Source organism: Lepidochelys kempii, chromosome 9 (assembly GCF_965140285.1).
Source record: "Lepidochelys kempii isolate rLepKem1 chromosome 9, rLepKem1.hap1, whole genome shotgun sequence".
Taxonomy (NCBI): Eukaryota; Metazoa; Chordata; order Testudines; family Cheloniidae; genus Lepidochelys; species Lepidochelys kempii.
This window is the reverse complement of record NC_136388.1, coordinates 28,819,593-28,831,373: the sequence shown is the minus strand read 5'-3', so window position 1 is coordinate 28,831,373 and position 11,781 is coordinate 28,819,593.

The window sequence follows — 11,781 nt, the reverse complement described above, 5'->3', positions numbered from 1 at the left end:
GTCAAGTGCACGTACAGCATCAAGCTTAATGAAACCTGGCAAACCTGTTACACAGCTATACACACCATTTTCATTAGAACACCATTCTGGGAAGCCATAGGCTTTGAATGAGAAAAAGAATTCTAAGGTGCTTACAATGGGGGAACAGCACATTTGGGAACCAACGTTCAACAGCCATTTATCACGCAGAGACCAAGAGGTCTTGAGAGTTCAGGTGACGACTGACACAAGAAACATTTCATAATTTTGCTTCTCTTTATATATCTTCCGCTGCCAGAGAACATTCTAAATTGGATCAACAGTGACACTCTGTGGGCAGGTTTTGCCACAACAGCTTAAGTTGTTCAGAATGGTGCTCTCTCAGATGCTTTCAGACATGTATACTGAAGACCAGTTACTATAATTCCAAGGCTAACAAAGGCCAATTTCCTCTCTTTTCATGCTCAGATACCATGACAACCCACTGTGCCATAAATACATAGACAGAGATAGAAAATAAACAGGTAAATTATTCATGGGGCTGCAGTTGCATAGCTATGAGGGTACAAGCTCAGTGATTTGTGCAGTCAGGAGTCAATCATCCAAATCCTTCTTGTGTTTTATTACATTTTAATGGATTTAAGTTTTAGATTTACACCCAGCATAGACTTCTGCCCTTCCTCTTTTCTCTTTAGCACCGTTTTCATCTCTCCCTCTGCTATGACCCTTACCCTTACCTGCCCCAGATGTTACAGTTTAGATTTTTCCAAAGCCCCAAAATTTTCTTGATTGCTGCTCCCTCTTGGGGTGGTGGCTGCCACTTCAGAATACCTCTCAGCCCCTCTTCTCAGATCTTTTATGGGCTGGCATGAAAACGCAGCAAAGGAGATGGTGAGGAAGCCATTGGGTGGTGAGACAACTCTACGGCTGGCTGACTTGAGTCCTAGTCTCTTGTGGGCTGTAATATTTTGGTCTAATTTCAGTAGTTGAATTTATTGTGCAGGAGTTGGGTGGTGTTGGCGTTCTGTGATATATAGGAGGTCGGGCTAGATGATCTGGTAGTTCCTCCTGGCCTTAAAGTCCTTGACTCTATGTGCAGAAGTGGAGCAGACAACTTCTCCCCTATTCTTGAGTTACAGGAAATAGTGGTTGCCCATTATATTAAAGTAAGGGAGACAGCAGTATTCCCTTCGCAACCAGGGATGGCCTACCCTGGCTGGACACCACTGAAATAGTTGGTTTGAAATTACTTCAGTTGGCAGGAAGCAGCAAAGCTGCAGTGGGGAGAAACTGTGGGGTCTAGAAGTAGAAAGGACAAAATAGTCTTCTTTCCTGCCCTGACTATTCTCATGGACTAGAAAATGGTTGGAGAGAGAAGCAGACCAGGGGAAAAAGGGAACATACAGCTCAACCAGGCCAGCTGAGTCCAGGAAGTCTAGGCAAGAGAAGAGTTAGCAAGTGACAACTATTTGTATTCTGGCTTATCAAAAAGAAGGGGCCAAGACAGACCTGGTATAGAAATTTAGCTAATAAACAATGGGCACAAATGGGCTGACATAGATCAGATGGCTGGCCTCAGGAGAAGGGGCCCTCTGAATACAGACAACGAGAAGCACACAGCTCACAGCCAGGCCTAAACTTGACTTCCAAAAGAAGTTCCAGACAATAGGTCTAACTGCCAATGGAATCTAGAGCAGTGCAGACAAACCAGATAGAACAGAATCTTAGATACAGCAACCAATTTACCTTAGACCAGAATCAGCTGCAAAAACCTAGCAAGTTTCTGCTCCAGAATTCATCAAAAACCCTAAAGGGTAGATGTACCAGTACTAGGGACTGCAACTGGAAAAGCAGTTTGGACTGTGTTTGTGATATGAGTTGGGGTCCTTGCTTGTTAGATAAGAATCTAAAGACAGTTGTGTTCATCCTGTTCTATTATGACAGCGCCCCCTCTGTATGTGTGTCTGACATGAACTTCCCTCAAGGGTATGTTACATATGCAATCAGATGGGTGTCAGTAAACTCCACAATGGTCATTACTGCATAGAGCTAGTCAAAAAAGAAAAGGGAAGAGATTTGCAAGAAAAATAAAATAAGAGTTTTAACATTCAAAATGTCAAAATCTGAAAAAATTTGACCAGCACCATAGTTGGTTAAAAATGAAGGGAGAAATTTTTCCTTTTTTATTTTTCTCTTCAAAATTTCAACATTTTGAAGTTCTGAAATTTTGACTCTCTCTCTTACCTGATAATCCCTCATCATTATACGTGTCATCTCCTCATTGTTCACAAGATACCTCACAGAAGAGTATGACCACATCCCTTGGGTTTTAAGAGACTGTCTCTTCCAAAGGGAGAGAAGGGACCCAAGTAGGTTACATAGAATACAGAAACATTTCTCACTCCTTAAGTTTGGTGAGTGGGGGACAGCCAAAGATGCCTTCTCCAGGGGAACCCCCATCATAGAGTCAAGTCTATGATGTGCTCTCAAGTTTTAATTGGATATATTTAAAAGTCAGACTCTTAGTGAGTTAAGTGCCTTCAGGACATCATACAAACCAGCAGTCTCAACTCATGATAAGACAATAGAAGCCACCAGCATTAGCATGGTTAAATGACAAACAGTCATATGAAGGTTTGGGAGTTATAAATTAGGTTATTGCAGCAGGTGCTGAAAGCAAAGCAAATCTTAAGTTCCTGGTTTGGCTGGAAGATTTGAGAATAAACTCTGGCTCTTGGCTTTAGGGCTCAGCAAACAGAGACCTCTTCATGTTAGTAGAGACGTTCTGCATCTCATCAGAAGCAGCGCAACCCCACCAGGGACTTCTCTATTGCTAACAATTTGATATGGAAGGCACTCAGATACTACAGTGATTGATGGGCAGTAGCATAAAACCCTAAAATAATCATCACTGCTTTTATACCTGATCCTTAATAGCTCCCATTTAAGTATGCTCTTTCCGGGGCTGGCAACTCAAGGAGATTCTTCAGGATGGGGCAAATTTTCTTGCTATCTCCAGAGACAAATTTTATCCCCAGCCTTGCTCTGCTGGTATGGAGTACATACACTGCATCACAGCAGACTTCCCTACGCTGCCCTGCCTCTACCCTGATCCAGGGCTCGTCTACCACACAAACACTCATGGCAAACTGGGGTGTAAATCTCCAGCACACTAAGTGTCCATGCAGACCCTGCTGCCAGTCATTAAAAGTTCCTTAGTGTGCTTAGATCTACCCTGCTTTGAAATGACGGGGCCAAATTAAAGCATAGTAGGAAACTTTCAGTGCGTGGCAGCAGAGTCCACATGGACACTTGGCGCACAGCAGGTTACTGCAGGGTAGATTTAAACCCCAGCTTACTGCAAACTATTTGTGCAGACAAGCCTCCAGAGGAACCAGCTCATGGACTGAGAAGATAGGTTGGGCATTATTGACCTTTCAGTCCTGGGTTAAATCTTCCTGCAAGTGGTTAGTAATAGTGTTTTGAAACTGTTATCTAGGAGTTAGACAGAGATCCCCCAGCTCTGTTTGCACAGCCAGGAGATAGGAAAGATTTTGCCTGTTTTGTTGGTAACAATTATTTCAGCTTTATCTTAATAAATCAGCTTTGTGCACCACTTTCTACCATGATGTCAGCACAGCTCTGAGTAAAGTGCTTAGCTGCTGCTGCACAGCCAGAAAGGGAGCAAAAAAACATTATCAAATAGCAAAATTACTGGACTGTTTCCTCTTATTTCTCCACAGTGGGGTGCTGGTTTAAATATATATATATGCTTAAATTAGAGGGCTCTTCCCATTCAATTAGTAATGAGATTGTAGGTCAGATCTGGAGCAAAATCAACACAGTATCACATAAAAGAAGCAGGTTGCTTGCCTGGACAATTTTTGGAAAAGCGAGACAGCATATGTATGAAATGAAGCAGCAGAGCACACTCTTACTTCAGACTGACCTCATCTCAACTTTTAGTCCCTGATCTTCCATGAAATCACCACAGATTCCTTCCTAGATGGCTCACGGCTATTTCAGCCACACTGTGTGGGAAGCGGGGAGTGACTTAGAGAAAAAGAATTAGAGCAATGGCCATATTAAGAGAATAGAAGGGCCTGTGCTTACAGTCACAGGCAGCTTTTGAGACTCAAAACACAGAACCAGGGGTGGAAGGCTCCTTAATTTGTGGGAATAGCATTGAATTTAATCCCAAGCCGAGGGGTCTGCTCTTGTTTCAGTGCACCATTTGGTGCTTTGCTACCTATGTCTAGCCTAAAGCACAACTAGCAGAGGTAAGGTCAGGGCACTCTATGCGAACCGACCTCCTTCTGACCCCTAAGGGGCAAGATGCTTTATCTTCACTCCCTCACCTGCTTAGGGAGTTGAGGATGGTAAATAGAAGAGTGGAGATAAGGCAGAGGAGAGTGTGAGGGGAGTTATGGGAAGGACTTTGAGTAGAATAACCTCTGGGGGCTGGGGGAGGGTAAGTAAAAGACACTACGTTGTGCAGTGTGTACCAAGTGGGATTTGATGGTACTTCTAAAGGGCTTACAGCATCATTCTCAGTAGAGACTTTAAAATCATAGATTAGCCAAACTCAGGAAGGCTGATCAAAGCTGTTATCACCATTTCTGAAAGTGTCGCCTCCTTAGTCCTGCATTCCATACAGTCTTCCATTAATTATGTAATAATCAAAATATGGTGCACTCCTGTTCCTCAGGATTGGTCACTACAATGCTGGCTATTGGTGAAATTCCTGTAGGGGCCTTGATAAGAGCCAGGGAGTCTCTATTTGGCCCATCTCAACTCAAAGGACCAAATGATCCCACCACTGTGTGCGCCATGCCACTCAGCAGCATTACTGAACACGGAAGCAACACACTGACACAGAGCCTCAGGTCTATTCAGGAAGCACAATGCAGCTGGAAAGCTAGATAGCTGTATATCCAAGGGCTCCCATAGTTTAAGTGGAACCCCAGTGTGGCATAGATTCTTTAGGATGGCACAGTGCCTGCCCCCAGCATAGGGGATATTTGTCAGGAGAAAGGGATGTGCATCCCTATGCCCCAGCAATTCCTTGCTGCTGAAATAGACACATTTGGCCATGGTGTAATTTAGAGCAGGACTGAGGTTGGATTGATCCCTGTCTGGCCCCAGAAGTGGGGAAGCATAAAGCGGCATACAGCCATATCTATATCTCCCCACACTCCTTGTAAACTAAAGTCAGTGCAGCTTGGATGCAGCCCACGATAAGGCCAAAGTACTATGCTGAGGCGGCTCTCCATCAAAATTGTAGGTGGGTCACTCTGGTTCTCCTTAGCCCCTTAGCATCTGCTCTGGCTGGTGGGCTGTTCTCTGAATTATGGATACTCTTCCTGAGTTTCTGCTGTTGCTTTTAAAGATTCATAGATTCCAAGGCCAGAAGGGACCACTGTGATCATCTAGTCCAGGGGTAGGCAACCTATGGCACACGTGCCAAAGGCGGCACACAAGCTGATTTTCAGTGGTACTCACACTGCCCGGGTCCTGGCCACCGGTCCAGGGGGCTCTGCATTTTAATTTAATTTTAAATGAAGCTTCTTAAACATTTTAAAAACCTTATTTACTTTACATACAACAATAGTTTTGTTATATGTTATAGACTTATAGAAAGAGACCTTCTAAAAACATTACAGTGTATTACTGGCACGCGAAATCTTAAATTAGAGTGAATAAATGAAGACTCAGCACACCACTTCTGAAAGGCTGCCGATCCCTGATCTAGTCTGATTTGCTGCATAACAGGCCATAGAACTTCCCCAAAATAATTCCTAGAAAAATATCCAATCTCGATTTAAAAATTGTCAGTGATGGAGACTCCACCATGACCTTTGGTAAATTGTTACAGTATTTACTCTCACCATTCAAAATGTACATCTTATTTCCAGTCTGAATTTGTCTAGTTTGAGCTTCCAGCCATTGGATTGTGTTATACCTTTCGCTGCGAGATTGAAGAACCCATTATTAAATATTTGTTCCCTATATAGGTACTTATAGATTGAATCATGTCACCCTTCAACCTTCTCTTTAAGCTAAATAAATTGAGCTAACTAGATTGAGTATCACTATAACGCATGTTTTCTAATCCTTTTAGAATTCTTGTGGCTCTTCTCTGAACCTTCTACAAAATATCAGCATCCTTCTTGAATTGCAGGCACCAGAACTGGACACAGTATTCCAGCTGTGGTCACACCAGTGCCAAATAAGAGAGGAAAAATAACCTCTCTCCTCCTATTCGAGATTCCCCCATTTATCCCAGGTTCACAATAGCTCTTTTGGTCACAGCATAACGTTGGGAGCTCATGTTCAGCTGATTATTCACTACAACGCCCAAGTCTTTTTCAGAGTCACTGCTTCCTAGAATAGAGTCCCCCATCCTGCAAGTATGGGCTGCAGTCTTTTTTCCCCATATGTATATGTGACACAGCATGCCATGTTCTTCATAGGGATGATAATATGATATGATTATGGCACAATTTTGATGCATTTTATGCAAGATGGGTCGTGTGAGATGTCATTGGAAAAGTTATGATTTGCTGAATATGATTATCCTATTTATGTGTACATATTATTTTTGTATCTGAAGTTATGAATATTGACTATGTAACTGTATTTCAAATGTAGTTACACCTGGATAACGCCCACTAGACAAAATGCTTTCAGTCTAGATAGCTGATTAGGAAGGACCTATTCAGGGCAATGAGCCATTAGGGAAAACAATACGCCTTAAGAGAAGCTTATCTCCCACCTGGTGAGTCTTCCTGAGAATGCTTCAGACAGCCTGTGAGTGATGGCTGCTATGACTGTACAAGGACATGTGACCAGGCCACATGATGCTGGACTCCATCTTGGGATGTCAGTATTTTTCCACAATCTGGTCTGGGAACCAAGCTTTGGAACAAAGAGTTCCCGCCATATGCAAAAGCTATATAAGGCAGGGAGTGACATCATCTGTGCTTCTTCACTCCCCATACTAGAAGACTCCTGGAAACACCTGAGGAACAAAGACTGAACTCGGGGAATTGCTGGACCCAGGCTAACGGGATTTCTAGCCTGTGTATCAAACACCAGGAGATTCCAAGCTGTAAAGCAAATGAAGCTTGCCCCTTAAGAATCTGCAGCCTGTTGTACCATCAGTTAGGTGAAAATCTGCTATTCATATCCAATCTATTGAGTACATTAAGCTTAGTTTGTGTTTTTGTTTATTTGCTAGGTAATCTGCTTTGATCTGTTTACTATCACTTATTATCACTTAAAATCTATCTTTTGTGGTTAATAAACTTGTTTTTGTTTTAATCTATACCAGTGAGCTTTGACTGGAGTGCTTGGGGGAAATCTCTGCTAGGTTACCACAAGTATGCATTGTCCTCTTCACACTGAGGGAGAGGAGGACCGGGTATTAAACCCATATACTGTCCAGATTTGACCAGGATAGGACAGTACAGCTCTGGGATCCTAGCCTGGGAAGCTGGTGGTTAGAGAGCCTGCATCTAACTGCAGCTGGGTGTGTCCCTACCTGTGTGAATGCTAGTGAAAATGCAGACTGGAGGGCTTTGCAGCTTGTCACAGCAGTACAGAGTGAGAGGGAGCCCAGGCTGGTGGGTCAGGGGGCTGAGTGGTACCCAAGTTCCAGGTGACACCCCAGGGGGAACCAGTCACAGTGTACATTTAGCCATATTAAAACACATTATTTGCTTGCACCTAGTTTATCAAGTGATCCAGATCACTCTGAATCCATGGCCTGTCCCCTACATTATCTATCACTCCCCCATTTTTTGTGTGATCTGCAAACTTTATCAATGATAATTTTATGTTTTTTCTAGATCATTGATAAAAATATTAAATAGCATAGGACAATGAACTAATCTGTTCTGGAAGCACACCCATTCAATGACAATTCCCTGTTTACAAGTCCATTTTAAGACCTATCAGTTAGCCAGTTTTAAATCCACGTAATGTCTTCCATGTTAATTTTATATTGTTGTAGTTTTTTTTTTAAATCAAAATGTCATGCAGTAGCAGTTAAACGCCTTAGAGAAGTCTAGGTAGATTACATCAGCACTATCACTTTTCACAACCAAGCTTGTAATCTCATCAAAACAAGATAGCAATTTAGTTTTACATTACCCCCCTTTAATTCTTTATTAATCAAGTCCTGTATTAACTGCTCCATTATCTTGCCCAGGATCGAAGTCAGGCTGACAGGCCTATAAATAACCCAGGTGATTCAGTTTACCATTTTTAAAATTGGAACAACATTATCTTTCTTCCAGTCTTTTGGAATTTCTCCAGTGCTCCAAGGTTTATTGAAAACCAACATTAATGGTCCAGCAAGCTCCTCAGCCAGCTCTTCTAAAACTCTTGGATGTAAGTTATCTAGACCTCCTGATTTTAAAATGTCTAACATTAGTAGTGCTGTTTAACATCCCCCAGAGACACTAGTGGAATGAAAAGAGTGTTAGCAACAGCAGCTGTATCTTCCGTAGCTCCCTGCTGGAGTGTGTGCTACACAGTCTGTGGCACTGCATTGCAGCTGTCCCCAAATGGACACTTCTACATGCTACATGGCTAAATAGCTGTAAATGATATATCGACTTGGGGAGTTAAAATAAAAGTAAAGTAAATGTTTCACTTAGTGGGAAAAGGCCCCAGGTGTCCCAAGGGCAGAACTGCCACTGGTTCCAGCAATGAGCTTAGAAATAATTATTTTACAAAAATTGGAACATCAAGATCAGAGAGACCATTGAAAAGAGAGGCTGATGCTGTAAGATACTTTTCACATGGCAAACGACCAAAGTGGTAATGATTGTGTATATCACAGTATACAGCGCCAGCCATATATATATATATATATATATATATATATATATATATATATATATATATATATATATAAAGGAAGTGTGAGAATTGCCTGGGGAAACTAATTCCTTTATTCCCCCGCACTGTACCCCCCATCATTCCTCCTAGGCCCCCAAAGCTCAAACAAAAATTGCTTTATGGCTGCTTAGGGGGTACCAGTGTCAAGGGCTGGCATGACCCTAGGACTGGCTCTGCTGCAAAGCACTGTAGAGTTAAGCTGTCCATTTTGAGATTTAAACAAATAGGACTTGGTCCAAACTATACTGAGATTGTTCTGTTCTCAAATAAGCAATGGCGGTGTGCCAGTTCCCATCATCAGGTGCAAGTCAAGGATACCCTTTGTCATCTCTGCTTTATGTTCTGTCTCCAAGATGTCTGAATTACGCTCCCCTGGGTTACGTGCCTGTAGTTTTCCAATCAATAACAGGCAATTCAGTTTCTAAAAGAACAAAATAACTTTGTAGCGCACTATTATAAACTTTTAGCAAATCTGGTAGGAGGATCAGCACAGTTACTTTCCCTGATTAGTAATTTACTGAGTGCCAATACTGTGCATGGTGCTGTACAGGACATGGTCCCTGCCCTAAGAAATTTACATTCTAAAATTACACAGAAAATACAGTTTAGATACAGTGCATCAGACTTGCCAGGAGATGCTGCAGTCCCAAAGAAGTGCAGATTTTTTTAATGTTCGTCTGGCTTTGGTAGATTAACGAGGGTAGGCTTTGAAAACAAATGTGTTAAGGAACAACTGGAATAAAAACAAGGTGGTCATTTGACCAATGAAAGGCAGGGAGTTCGAAGAGTAATGTGTGACATGGGAGAAGGCACCACTACGAGAGTGGCAGAAGGAAACAAACAGAAAGTTAAGGAAGAAGGCATGGGTGAAACTGTGGCAGTAGGTGGGAAGAAGGAGGATATGAGAGCTACAAACTCCCCACCAGACTGCCTTTCCAAAGCAATTTCAATGAAAGCAGGAAAGGCTTTCATAGGACTCATCAAGCTTGAAGGGGTTGACTGTTGCAGCAAAATACTACCCTGAGTTGGGGTGATGCAGACTCACACCACCTCCGTAGAAGCTACAGAAGGGATTGAGGAGCCTCAGGAAGGTACAATCCTGCCCAAAACACTCAGGTGCCCAGGGTAGTGTGCTTATTGCATCATCCCTTAGTGCAGAATAATCCCATCTCCACAGCCAGATAATGCTGCTGATCTGGTGGTGGGAGGGGGGCTCCCCTGCCCGTTTTGGGATAACATATTTCTAGAAGTGCTAGGACACACGGGGAGTGCAATTGTGCTAGGACACTGCACAAGGAGAACAGTGTGGGGAAAGCTTCTTCCATCTTCCCTCTTGCGCAGCTGGTAAGCAGCAAGCCACTTGACCTGAAAAATTTACACATGCCTTCTGGAGGGCTTCCACTGGAATAACAGCATACAAAATACACTAGTACTAGACTAGAGTACGAGCTGCAGAGCAGTGTTAGAAAATGTTATCCATGGGTGTGATGTCTCAATAAAAGGAGCTTTCAGGTTCTCAAGCTAATTTAACAAGAACAATCTCTGGATACCAATAGGGAAAGGACACATTACCTGCCATACACACTCTTTAAAAGAGAAAATTAGAACATTAAATACTTGTGAGTGAATATATCTAAATCTCGTAATGAACTTTAGTCCCTTCATTATTAACCTCCCATAGCCCAAACTAAAGCCAATTTGTCAACAGGATTTATCCTTGCCCTGTCTGCAGTTGGCAGGCTTAGTATGATAAAAATGAATGTGCTGGCAATGTTTCTCCCTCTCTCTCACTTGCCACTGATCTGTACAGACAATTTCTAAAACAAATGTTGGTCAGTTTTATTTGGAATAATTGCGTTCCTGTTCCAGACAGACAAGAAGCAAGTCTCACATTTTTGAGCAGGGTCTCTGTTCATAGCTGGCTGTAGGAGTTGAAATCTAACTAGTGTTTATGGAGCTTTACTCTGGGGGAGGATACAAGTCTTCTGCAGTTAATAAAACCAAGAGTTTGTAAAACTGAATCCTGAGGAAAAGAATGTTGTCACTATTGAGGATCTGACTCTGGCCTATAAAGGGGCCCACTCTACACCTACTTTATACCCATCTACTTTACATCTCCTTTCCACTGCCAGTGCGGTATACAGTAGCTAGGATTGCCATCTGGTTCTTTTTTGTACTGCTTTGCCAGTTAAAACATTTAATGTGCCTTTCTCTCCCCAACCCCACTTGGAACACGTTACAATTCGCTACAGTTCACACCCCTGTAGACCAAACTGTGGTGCCGTGTTAGGATAAGGTCAGAAAAATGATAAAATAACAAAAATCCACATATTGTGGGTTTTTTGGTGTAAAATGGTTCTCTAAAACATTTTTGTAATAATTAGCAATAGTCAGCACTAGGGCACTTTGTGTTGGCAGTGGGTTGCCAGAGGTGGTTTTTTCTGTCTCTCAAAGGTGGCAAGCCAAACAGCAACCTTAGTACAAATGAGAATCAGGACCTAGGTCTGCTGAAAAAAGTGTAGAGAAAGGGGAAGAAATACAGTTTTATCAACTGAGATTTATAGCAGGACCCTTAGCCCAGTTAACTAGTTTCTAGGATTTCACAAATGTGACTTCATTTATCTTTGGCCAGAGGTTTATATATTCAAAATGTGTCTTAAAATTATTCAGCAAGTCACTGACTTCACTTCAGTGGAGTTACATCAGGGATGAATTTAGCCCACTGGGCTTAACCATTTTTTACACAGTAAACCACAAGGGCATATAAATACCTCTCTTCAAATAAAAAAAAAATAAAAAATTGGCAACGCATTCTGTTGCAACCCAAGAGTCATTTTCTGTAAACCACACTAGTATTCATAGTGACCAGTGCATCAATGGCGCCCTTGATCCTTC